General features: G+C 36.7%; 1 protein-coding gene across 1 annotated transcript in view; it reads right to left on the bottom strand.

Moving 5' to 3' along the window:
- The window catches only part of LOC117329509 (protein Fe65 homolog), a 178,566-nt gene extending 164,560 nt beyond the window's left edge, over positions 1-14,006 (bottom strand). Inside the window, exon 1 of the mRNA XM_033887475.1 lies at positions 13,901-14,006. The gene's annotated coding sequence lies outside the window, so the exon portion shown is untranslated. The remainder of the gene's footprint in view (positions 1-13,900) is intronic.
- Positions 14,007-14,095: the final 89 nt, after the last annotated feature.

The following is a 14,095-nucleotide window of genomic DNA, read 5'->3' on the forward strand; positions in this document are numbered from 1 at the left end:
CACTTCAAAAACATGTCTGACCCATTGAAATCCTGTCAACTTCCAGATATTGTGAGTCAATGGCAAGTTGTCTCATTCACTTTGAAAACAACTCAACTAACTCTCAATTTATAAAATATTTCATCATTCATGAATTTAAATTCATTTCTAGGTCAATTTTTGTGAAATCATGTGTTCGGAAATATAAAGCACATATTTGAGAACTATCTTGACTATAAAAATAAGATTCAATTTTCAGTTAGAACCATCTAGTGATAATGAGCATGTGTCAAGATGGTTAAATAGCAAACAATGGGCATGCAGTTGCACTCTTAGCAAAACAACAGCCATTTTTGAATGTCACATGGTCCGAATTTCGGTTAAAATCAAATACAAACCATACCTTATTACTGACTAAAGAAGGTATACTGTCTGTGTATCATCTCAACTCCATTTGGATTAAAGTTGGGTGGCAATAAAACAGATCTAATGGATGTTGAAATTTACTTAAACCCAGCTAAACCCAGCGGTACTTCATGACAGTGGGCAGTTACATAAGCGATTAGCATTGAGTTATAACTCTATATTATCTTAATTGACATTCAACAGCATATTTAAAGATCCATTTTACAGTCATTGATTTTCATTTCAGAATGCGTACATCTTAATCCCAGGGGAATAAAAACAGTTACCACATTTACTCTACTGCTATGACATTCAACAGCATATTTAAAGATCCATTTTACAGTCATTGATTTTCATTTCAGAATGCGTACATCTTAATCCCAGGGGAATAAAAACAGTTATCACATTTACTCTACTGCTAAAAACTTTCCAATGTAATTAAAAGCTGCCCATGGCATAATTTGGCACATAAAACAGTCACTGTCTGTACCCAAAGGACCAATCAAAAGCCCCGATACATTTGCATTTACTTTGTTGTCACTATAAAAAATTCATAATTGTGACTTCAATTTATTTGTTATTTAACATGGGAGAAAGATGACCATTCACCTATACTCCTACACACCAGTAGGTCCTCATTCACCTACTCCTATACACCAGTAGGTCACCATTCACCTACTCCTACACACCAGTAAGTCACCATTCACCTACTCCTATACACCAGTAGGTCACCATTCACCTACTCCTACACACCAGCAAGTCACCATTCACCTACTCCTATATACCAGTAGGTCACCATTCACCTACTCCTACACACCAGTAAGTCACCATTCACCTACTCCTATACACCAGCGAGTCACCATTCACCTACTCCTACACACCAGTAAGTCACCATTCACCTACTCCTATACACCAGTAAGTCATCATTCACCTACTCCTACACACCAGTAAGTCACCATTCACCTACTCCTATATACCAGTAAGTCACCACTCACCTACTCCTATACACCAGTAGGTCACCATTCACCTACTCCTATACACCAGTGAGTCACCATTCACCTACTCCTATACACCAGTAGGTCACAATTCACCTACTCCTATACACCAGTGAGTCACCATTCACCTACTCCTATACACCAGTAGGTCACCATTCACCTACTCCTATACACCAGTAGGTCACCATTCACCTACTCCTACACACCAGTAAGTCACCATTCACCTACTCCTATACACCAGTAAGTCACCATTCACCTACTCCTATACACCAGTAGGTCACCATTCACCTACTCCTATACACCAGTAAGTCACCATTCACCTACTCCTATACACCAGTAGGTCACCATTCACCTACTCCTATACACCAGTAGGTCACCATTCACCTACTCCTATACACCAGTAAGTCACCATTCACCTACTCCTATACACCAGTAAGTCACCATTCACCTACTCCTACACACCAGTAGGTCACCATTCACCTACTCCTATACACCAGTAAGTCACCATTCACCTACTCTTATACACCAGTAAGTCACCATTCACCTACTCCTACACACCAGTAAGTCACCATTCACCTACTCCTATATACCAGTAAGTCACCATTCGCCTACTCCTATACACCAGTAAGTCACCATTAACCTACTCCTATACACCAGTAAGTCACCATTAACCTACTCCTATACACCAGTAGGTCACCATTCACCTACTCCTATACACCAGTAGGTCACCATTCACCTACTCCTATACACCAGTAGGTCACCATTCACCTACTCCTATACACCAGTAGGTCACCATTCACCTACTCCTACACACCAGTAAGTCACCATTCACCTACTCCTACACACTACTAGATCACCATTCACCTACTCCTATACACCAGTAAGTCACCATTCACCTACTCCTATACACCAGTAGGCCACACCATTCACCTACTCCTATACACCAGTAAGTCACCATTCACCTACTCCTATATACCAGTAAGTCACCATTATCCTACTCCTATACACCAGGTCACCATTCACCTACTCCTATACACCAGTAAGTCACCATTCACCTACTCCTATACACCAGTAGGTCACCATTCACCTACTCCTATACACCAGTAGGTCACCATTCACCTACTCCTATACACCAGTAGGTCACCATTCACCTACTCCTATACACCAGTAAGTCACCATTCACCTACTCCTATACACCAGTAAGTCACCATTCACCTACTCCTATACACCAGTAGGCCACACCATTCACCTACTCCTATACACCAGTAAGTCACCATTCACCTACTCCTATATACCAGTAAGTCACCATTATCCTACTCCTACACACCAGTAGGTCACCATTCACCTACTCCTATACACCAGTAGGTCACCATTCACCTACTCCTATACACCAGTGAGTCACCATTCACCTACTCCTATACACCAGTAAGTCACCATTCACCTACTCCTATATACCAGTAAGTCACCATTCACCTACTCCTATACACCAGTAAGTCACCATTCACCTACTCCTACACACCAGTAGATCACCATTCACCTACTCCTATACACCAGTAGGTCACCATTCACCTACTCTTATATACCAGTAGATCACCATTCACCTACTCCTATATACCAGTAAGTCACCATTCACCTACTCCTATATACCAGTAAGTCACCATTCACCTACTCCTATACACCAGTAAGTCACCATTCACCTACTCCTATACACCAGTAGATCACCATTCACCTACTTCTATACACCAGTAAGTCACCATTCACCTATATATAGATACTCCTATACACCAGTAAATCCCCATTCACTAATACTCCAATACATTCATTCACCCAGTGATTTTTGTGACATTGACAGGAAACCATCATCTATACAATAAAACCTTTCCTTGATGTAACCTCTATCTAACAGAGACCTGTCTATAAAGACCTCCTTTCTCTTAAACAACTTTGAAAGGATCATGGGAAATCTTACCCTGATCAAATTTAACATGATGAACTAATATATATAACAGAGACATGTTTTGTATGTGTGTTTGTGTCCAGCAGTGTCGGACCAGAACCTGTCAGATACAATTTGTATGTCCGTCATCTTCTATCATAATGCACGTGAAAAGACAGCTCATAAAAATCATATACAGTATAGAAATCTGACAAATACATGTATACATGTACGTAAGTGAAGTACTGAATTGTGGGTAATATCAATACCAGCAGTTGACAATATATCAGAAATGGAGATCTGCAGTGTATCCATGCATGGTTAATTTATTGCTGAAAACTGTCAAGATAAAAAAGTCGTTCCTGAAAAATGGTGATAATATGTACAGTATGTAGCAACATTCTGATCAATACCAGCCTTAGTAGTATAATTTGTAAGGGAAAATTCAGGCTAATGTGCCAGAAAGACCGTATCTCAGAAGACTAGCCTAAACGGGCAATGAACAGAACACAATACAGATGATTACGTAACAAATGGAACAATTTGTTCTAATCTAATCTGTGGTTATGCTACTACCAGCAGAAACTAAACAATTCACTTTAAACTGAAATCAATATCATCAGAAAAAACATCCATAATTATTATTAAGTTTTCAAATGAGCAAATTAAGACACAATTAAAGAGCAGCACACAGCGATACAGTAACTTTAAGGGTATAAGGGACTGCTATATTTAGAGTATCATCAAGTTACAACATATATTACCATTACAATATACTTGTTAAATCCTAATCTACAGATGTGTTCCACTGTAAATATCAAAACATGAGATTTAGTAGATCACTTCAAGATTCAAACTACATGCCTATGTATACAGAACTACAATTGTTTAAAATGTTCGCTTAAAACATTTTAAGCAAGTCTACAAATCTGTTAAATTTTAAGTTTCGGAAATTTCCCACTTTGTTTTAATTGCAGGGTTTCCTACTTCAAAAAATGATCCCTTTTAACTATTCTACTAATGTTGCTGTTCAGGAAAGGAAATTAAAGAATTCTTAAATAAGGGAAACAACTCTTAGCCAGAAAAAAAATCTTGTTTATCATCTAAATACACTAGTATAGTCCGATTAGAATGACCTGTCGTGTTGAACTTTGATTAGCATATTGATTGCAGATGAATCGATAATCATATTGGGAATTAAGTCCATTGCATATATACGTGTATATATGCAACAGTTTGAAATGATGTACAAGACTGTTTACATTGACGATCAGTCGTGTGGGCTAAGTGATACTTTACCAAAGTACTGGTGACAATGTTATGGGTGTTATATATATGAATCCCATAGGATATTTTCCCCAATATAAGGTATTTTGGTTTGCGTGTTGCTTAATATATGTCAGTGCATACTTTTTTTGTATTTTTAAGTTCAAATTTTTTTTTTCAATTCTACATTTAATTAATGTCATAATACTTCTGGCAACTTGACTATTGGACTAAACTATAGACATAACAGACAACATTTTAAGAGATACCGCAACGCCTGAGAACATTCGCTTTTTCAAATTTTGATAATCAAAATATATAGTTATGTCTGATAATTACCATAACTATCAAATGTTATTTAATGTATGCTAATCAATGAACACATCTGTTTATTTTTTTGCATTTTTACCTGTGTGTATAGGCATATTGAGCGTGTGACACAGACACCAGGCTCAATAACTTGAATTATATTCCATATTTTTGTAAGGCATTCCACTCTTTTCTGTTGGTCACCCCAAATCCCTTGTATGTTATATATAATTAATTTGTGAATAATTTGAATACAATGTGCAATATCGCACTGGACAGACCATTTTGCAGCCAAGTTGCCCTACGTGTACAAGTGCGTTATGTACCCAATGCACCAAAACATCAATTAACAGGTCAACATATACCTATGCACAAATAGGATCACCTACTTTGAATATTCCACAAAAAGGTCAATGTGACAGGTCATTCTTATCGGACTATTAAAACATTATTACTTTTTACCTTCAGTAGCCTTACACATCGACAATTTCAATATGCTGTATTTTCCCAATTCTATCAGATGATATTTTACCATTTACTACCTTTTGAAGAATTAGCAATAGTAACACTACAAACACCAGTCTGATAGCTATATATAGATAGTGTGCATCATTGTGAGTATATTTTAGACCACATGTACACGTATTGAAATAATTCCTGTATAAAAAGCAGTGAAAAAAAAATGTCTTAAATCACAAACATTTCAAAAAGATAGGTGCAAAATAAAAACAAGTGCAATCAATGATTGCAAAAGCTCCACAAGTAAGTCCACAAAATGGTAAAATGCGAAAAATTCACATTTTTTTTCGCCATGATTTTGCCATAACAACACTCCTAGACCTCTAATGAATGTATAAACCAAATTAGAAGGATGTGAGGTATATACTTTTGGACTTACAAGCTTTCCAAAAACTGATTCCAAAAACTTAAGTAGGGTGGGACGCTGACACCAACTTAACGCCAACGTGGACCCAGGCCAGGGGTACAACATTAGCTCACGGTTACTCGTAACCAGTGAGCTAATTAGTTTCTCAAATTGAATTCATCATTGACCGCACACAAACATTTTTGTAAAGAGTTATGGCAAATGCTATTTCTGACAGAAAACTAGGTTTTTATTGGAATTAGCCCAAAATATTTATCTTATTGTTTACAGACAAACACATTCAGTATACCATATAACATGTCTCTCAAAATCAAACAGGCATACAACAACAAGTAAATCATGGCCACTGGTGAAACTTCTGGAAAATCTTTGAAAAAAAACATTACTTGCTTACATCTGTATTTTTTTCCTGAACTTATGTAGAATAAATAGAATTCATTATTGACTACACACAAACATTTTTTAAAAGAGTTAATGCTATATCACTTACTATTTCAGACAGAACAATTGTTATTGCCCAGTGAACAGCCAGCTGGAAATGGGCTAATTCCAATAAAAACTTAGTTTTCTGAAAACTAGCTATAGGTTTTTATTGGAATTAGCCCAAAATATGTATCTTATTGTTTACAGTCAAACACATTCAGTATACCATATAACATGTCTCTCAAAATCAAACAGGCTTATAGCATTATGTAAATTATGGCCACTCAGTGAGAATTCTGGAAAAACTGAACTGAAAAATATAAACTCTGTCAAAATCAAACAGGCTTATATAGCATTATGTAAATTATGGTCACTCATGATCAGTGAGAATCCTGGAAAAACTGAACTTAAAAAATAAACTCTGTCAAAATCAAACAGGCTTAAAACAATAGGTAAATCATGGCCACTGGTGAAACTTCTGGAAAATCTTAGAAAAAAACATGACTTGTTTATATCTGTATATTTTTTTCCTGAACTTATGTAATAGTTCCACCTGTGAAAATCATGAATGTATATCAAATACAGGAGCAGGATTCATATCATTTAGTAAACAACATTCAGGCTTTATGTGATTTAAATCATCAATAACTGACAGAGATTTATACAAACATGTACACATACCTGAGCAAAGGCAATCAAACTAGATCTTTATGACCATAAGCTAATATTTGCCTTTTATGCTCAAAGGAACTGCACAGTAAGTACACCTTGCATTACATGTATGATGAAACCGTTTCGGATGCTGCAAATCGATACGGCCTTTAGGTTAATTAGGCCGGAGTGTTAGGCCTCATCTTGATGTTGCTGACTCGTTGGTACCGAATCATCCTTCATGAAAAATCAATGGACTTTCTCATTCCATCATACCTACGTACCATATCAGAGAACCTAAATGGCTTGTCTTGTACCAAAAAAAATCATTACATGGATCTCTTCTCCAAGTCTAAACATGGCCATTCCAGCACATGGCTGCAGTCTCACGTTTTCTGTATTAATTCATGATCACATGCTACTCAGCTTTGTTTCTTTGTTTGCGATGTGTTTATATTTATCCCCCTGTGAACAACCAGTATCATTTTGAGGTGGAGTATCCTTGTAGTAGTTGGTGACTACCTCACTGAACAACATACGAGAGGCCAATCACATGCCTCCCAGAGAAATTAGAGTAAAGTGTCTTGCCCAAAGACACAACCACGACAGCACAGACCAACTTGGTTCTCCCGTAAAAACACAACCCGTCGCATGGGTAGGGACCATCGATATCAGAGATCTGGGTCATTGTGTACTACATTATACAAAATTACTAGAAATTAAATAAAATCAGGCATTTTTGTACAGTTTGATAGTCTTAACTACCTACCAGCACAGAAAAGTCATAAAGCTACAACTCACAAAAAAGTCAATGGTATAGTTCATGATCAAACACTGAAACAAACATTTGGTTGAATAACTTTTAGAGAAAAAAAAACAATAAAAAAATTACACAGACACAGCAGTTTGATTTCTCAGCTTTCAGGACTCAGCGGAATAAAAGGAAAATAAATGCTGATTCTGCAGCGAGCCACACATTAGTCACCTTGTGTGATTATGCATGTGGAAAACAGCAGATCAATGGACTGCTGAAATGTGCTGGCAACGATTCCAACAAATTCTCTTTATAATTAATATCTCTATGGAACAATATTAACCTCCATATGATACATTCCATAGAAAAGAAAAATTAAGATTTCTGACTGTTATGAAAATAAGCTTATTAACCTGTCCCTGATTTCATTCGAAAAATTATTTACTTTCTTCCACATTCCATAGTTCATAACACTAGTGCAGTAACCTACAATATAATGCATGTTTTATTCATCAAAGCACTTGAAATTTCCGTATCAATACAAAAAACAAAGATTGAGTGACATATCTATAACAAAGATACCAGGCTTAAAACCACCAATTAATACTGCTCTGGAAAATCCAATAGTCTGCTCAATCAGGTGAGAATTTCCCACAACAGTAGCATTAGACCTATCCTCCAGTCATTGATTGGTGAAAGGTCAATAGAATTAGTCATCGCATAACAACATGCAGGTTATAATTAGGATACTAATATAAGTAAATAGAGAATTGTCCCATAGGGAGGCATGATATCACAATACTAGTGTATAAAGTACTCAATTGCAACAGAGGCATGACGTCATAATACCAGCGTACAAAGTACCCAAGGGAGGGCATGACGTCATAATACCAGCGTACAAAGTACCCAAGGGAGGTATGATGTCACAATACCAGCTGTACAAAGTACCCCACAGGGAGGCACATGACTGTCACAATTCCTCGGTAATTAAGTCAGCTCTAGGGTAGGCAATGACCTTCATAATACCAGATGCAATAAAGTAGCTCTATTAGGAGGCCCCACCCATGATTCATCAACAGTGCCTATAAAGTATACAACTTGCAACTAGGAAGGCATTGATGTCACTAATACCAGTTGTTTACACTGTTACCCACAGGGAGGCATGACAATCACCCAATTACCAGAGTGATAAAATACCCACAGGTAGGCCATGCTTGTCGCACCACAATACCAGTGTATAAAATACCCACAGGTAGGCATGACATCCAAATACCAGTGTATAAAATACCCACAGGGAGGCATGACGTCACAATACCAGTGTATAAAATACCCACAGGGAGGCATGACATCCAAATACCAGTGTATAAAATACCCACAGGTAGGCATGACATCCAAATACCAGTGTACAAAGTACCCACAGGGAGGCATGATGTCACAATACCTGTGTATAAAATACCCACAGGGATGCATGACGTCACACCAGTTTATAAAGTGCAAGGGAGGCATGTTGTCACAATACCTGTGTATTAAGTACCCACAAGGATGCATGACGTCACACCAGTTTATAAAGTGCAAGGGAGGCATGTTGTCATAATACCTGTGTATTACGTACCCACAGGTAGGCATGTTGTCACAATACCTGTGTATTAAGTACCCACAGGTAGGCATGTTGTCACAATACCTGTGTATTAAGTACCCACAGGTAGGCATGACACCAAAATATCCACCTATAGGTAGGCATGACGTCACAATACTAGTGTGTAAAGTATCACTAGTGAAGTATGAAGCCAAAATATCAACCAATTGGGGGGCATGACCTCAAAATACCAAAGTATAAAGCACCAATGATGCCAAAATATTAACCTGTTAAGGGAGGCATGACATCACAATACCAGTCTATAACGAAAGCACCCACAAAGAGACATGAATCTATGATGTCAAAAATTTGAGTATACATCTACGTATAATACCAGTGTTGCTTCTAGAATGTGATTAATGTGGGTCAGGTGGCACCTTAGATGAAAAATATATGGGGCATTTCAAAATGTAAGTGGGATTCACATTTTAGTAACTTAAAGCACAAGCTATAATGACAGAAACACAAACACAGTGTCTGTATGATGAGATGATTCAGCATGTTGTTTCAGCATACTTGTCCTGTAATTATTACAACTCGACAATCCCACAAATGTATTTGTTTTATCACAACCCGGCGATCCAACAAATGTGTTTGTTTTCTTAAGTTCTAAACAAATGTTACACTTCATTCTTTTCTTGCCCTTTCTCAATCATGGCCAATTTCCTTACAACAATGTCTGAACCACTTTTTTAGCTACTTTAATCATTTTCTTGGAACAAGATAGGCTGTCAAGCAAACTTGGGTAACTCACACAGAAAAAAATTTTATGGGACATTTTTTTCATTGCCACAATTCCACATCCTAGAAGCAACACTGTAATACGCATAGACAGGTATGACGTAAACATGCCAGTATATAGTGTATAAGTACCTATAGGAAGGCATAATCCGCCGCATGATATAAAATACCAGTGTACATAGAGCAAGTACCCATGGGAGACATGATGTCGAAATACTATTGTAAATATTCAAGTTGGTAATGACAGGAATGACACTAAAATACCATTACAGAAAGCAAATACACATTTTTAGTCCAAATAATATAAGAGTTGAGATAGGAAATGTCCATGGGGATATCGATGGGCAATGTCAAAATATCTATAAATATAAAGGAAATGACCATGTGGATGGACATCGTCAAAATACCTATAAATATAAAGGAATGACCATGTGGATGGACATCGTCAAAATACCTATAAATATAAAGGAAATGCCCATGGGGATGGACATCGTCAAACACAATACCTATAAATATAAAGGAAATGTCCATGGGGAGGGGCAACGTCAAAATACCTATAAATATAAAGGAAATGGCCATGGGGAGGGGCAACGTCAAAATACCTATAAATATAAAGGAAATGACCATGTGGAGGGGCAACGTCAAAATACCTATAAATATAAAGGAAATGGCCATGTGGAGGGGCAATGTCAAAATACCTATAAATATAAAAGAAATGACCATATGGATGGACATCGTCAAAATACCTATAAATATAAAGGAAATGACCATGTGGATGGACATCGTCAAACACAATACCTATAAATATAAAGGAAATGACCATGTGGATGGACATTGTCAAAATATCTACAAATATAAAGGAAATGCCCATGTGGATGGACATTGTCAAAATACCTATAAATATAAAGGAAATGTCCATGGGGAGGGGCAATGTCAAAATACCTATAAATATAAAGGAAATGTCCATGGGGAGGGGCAACGTCAAAATACATGTACTTTTGGAGAAGTGCCAACATGGAGACATGATGTCAAAACACCAATATATAGCTAGCTAGGAAATAAACAGGGAGACGTGACATCAAAAAACCAGTATAAAAAAGAGATCCATATATATATATGTACCCATGGACAGACATTACATAGTATCAAAAATCAAAACACCAGCTGTATATAGATAGGAAATAAACACAGCCAGGGAGACATGACATCAAAATACAAGTATAAAGAGATACATATGTACCCATGGAAAGACATGGCATCGAAATACCAGTAGAAGATCCTTATGGGGAGACACGACGCCAAAAATACCAGTATAAAAAAGATATACATATATGTACCCATGGACACTCACAGACATAGCATCAAAATATAAGTAGCAGATCTAGAAATGCTTATATGGGGAGACACAACATCAAATACCAGTATAAAAAGGAATTGACGTTCATACCCACAGTACAGAAGGATAGCTGGAACACTGACTATATATATAGTCGTCAGTGAGCTGAAACCTAGCATAAGGTGGAGCCACATAGGTGGTAAACCAGTAACTAACTTATCGCAGTATGGTATCAAAATACCAGTAGAGGAAATACAGAAAGGGAAGCATGATGTCAAAATACTACGATGTAGAGGAAATACACATATAGAGAGGCATGATATTAAAATACCAAAAAAGAGAGAAAATATCTGTGGGTAGGTGTGTTTTGAGAGTAGAGTTTGAGAAAACTCCAAAATTCACTAAAATTTCAAACTTTTCCCCAAAACAATAAAAAAAATCCTCCACATATATAATAGTATTAGATTCATTGCAAAACAAATGAAAAAAATTCACAAAATCACTAATTCTCAAAATTCAACTAAATATGTCATTTCTACCCCAAAAATCACTCTGTCTGAAAAGTGAGAAGAAAAAAACATCCGATTCATTAGTTGAACTAATGCTTTTTGAGCGATGAATCTCAACAGAAAACTTTTAAAGGGAAATGTTGACGACACCTTCACTGGAAAAGTAACACCATAGCCTCATGTCATGACTTCATCACAGTGGAGACAAAAACATTATAGAAAGCTTAAGGTGTAACATTTAAATACCAGCATAGAGTGGAAATAGTTATTATACCCATGGGGGTCGAGGCCTGACGTAAAAAATAAACGTAGTACACTGTACAGGAAGTTCCCAAGGAGAGGAGAAACATTCACTAGTACAGAGATCAAATACAAGGGAAAGACTTGACGTCAGTATACTAGTATTCTTTACAGAAAATATCCAACTTGGCTCTGGGATGAGTGAAACCAGAATTCCACTATACAGAGACTTACTACCCATAGGGAGGTCTGACACCAAAATAACACTACAAGACTAACTACCCATAGGGAGGCATGACATCAAAATAACAGTACAGACATACTACCCATAGGAAGGCATGACATCAAATAACAGTACAGACATACTACCCATAGGGAGGTCTGACATCAAAATAACAGTACAGACATACTACCCATAGGAAGGCATGACATCAAATAACAGTACAGACATACTACCCATAGGGAGGCCTGACATCAAATAACAGTATAGAGACTAACTACCCATAGGGATCGAGGCCTGACATCAAAATAACAGTACGGAGGCCTGACATCAAAATAACAGTACAGACATAATACCCATAGGGAGGCCGCCCATCAAAATAACAGTACAGAGAGAAAATACCCATAGGGAGGCCTGCCATCAAAATAATAGTACAGCGATCTAGAGTAAATACAAATTACAATATCACTAATTATGACGTTTAATGAATTTAAAGAGGTCCCAAAATGTCACAACATTAAAATAGCTGAGTTTTTCATCTTTTTTTTTTTCTTGTGTGAATAACCACAACATTGTTATTTAGCATGTTCAAATTTGTTGTGCTTGATCTGTAGACTGGGAACCTGAGGGTCAGGGTTTGTAGAATAGAATCTGTGTGTTCTTTATATCTAATTATAAATAAATTGTATACAGTTAATGTCTTTACATGCATTTATTTATCGTTATACCTTCTGAAGCATTGTTTTTCTCATGCAAGTGTGGCGTACCTGAGATCATTAAATATGGCTCATGTGTTATTCTAACAGGCCTCAAACAATTATATATATCAACATGTATTAAAATTGCTACAAGTGTGACCGTGTCACAGACTCATTGTTTCATATGTATTGACAGTCTCTACAGTATATATAACACCTTCCCATTCATGATTCAGGAACCGGACGGTCCAATATTTCTTCTTGTGTGAGTCTACTTCTTTCCAATCATTTGACTAATCATACTCAATAAATGTAACAATTGATGAAAAATGATGAAACAAAATTTACAATGAATGATTGTAGCATGTTATAGTAAATGGCACTAATTGTATTTGGCATCTAAGAGTGTTATATATAGGACAGTTGGAAAGACATAAACTTACTGAAAGTACTATCAAATTCATAATGTTAAGTATGATAAGAAAGTACAGTTAATAAAAAATTAACTGAAATGGTAATGAATATTGACTCACAAAGGAACGGAAGAGAGGAACTTTACGTTGCGAATTCTTTGAATCTCATTATAATATGAAATCACTTTTAGTAGCATGACATCATATCATTACGAGAAATGGAACATTACGAACAAAGATACTTGATATTTTAACTCAAAGGTAGTATAATAACGACAAAAACTAATTGATATGAACACCAAAACTGGTACAAGGGGGTTGAATGGAACCGTGTCTATGCCGAACACATGAACACAGGGGAGGGGCAGGGATTCGGAGTCTGCTGTCATACGATGCAACAAACATAAACCGGTTGAATGATTGGTACGTATTATGGCACTTCCACATCAACAACCTGCTACATGAATTATCAGTTCTGATGTTTACGATACCATCACACTTACCTTCTGTGAAATAAGTCCAATACGTTCGAACAATTTGCCATATAAAACTGTAAACAAACTGCAGACCTGTGTGTGACATGAATTACCTTTCGGTCTGTGACCTTTCAGGATAGCTTCCGGTAAGGTCACAGGCAAAATCCTAACATCTCGCGTGCACGATATCATCTTTTTTCGTATCTTTTGGTTCTCTTTTTT

Source organism: Pecten maximus, chromosome 6 (genome assembly GCF_902652985.1).
Source record: "Pecten maximus chromosome 6, xPecMax1.1, whole genome shotgun sequence".
Lineage (NCBI taxonomy): Eukaryota > Metazoa > Mollusca > Bivalvia > Pectinida > Pectinidae > Pecten > Pecten maximus.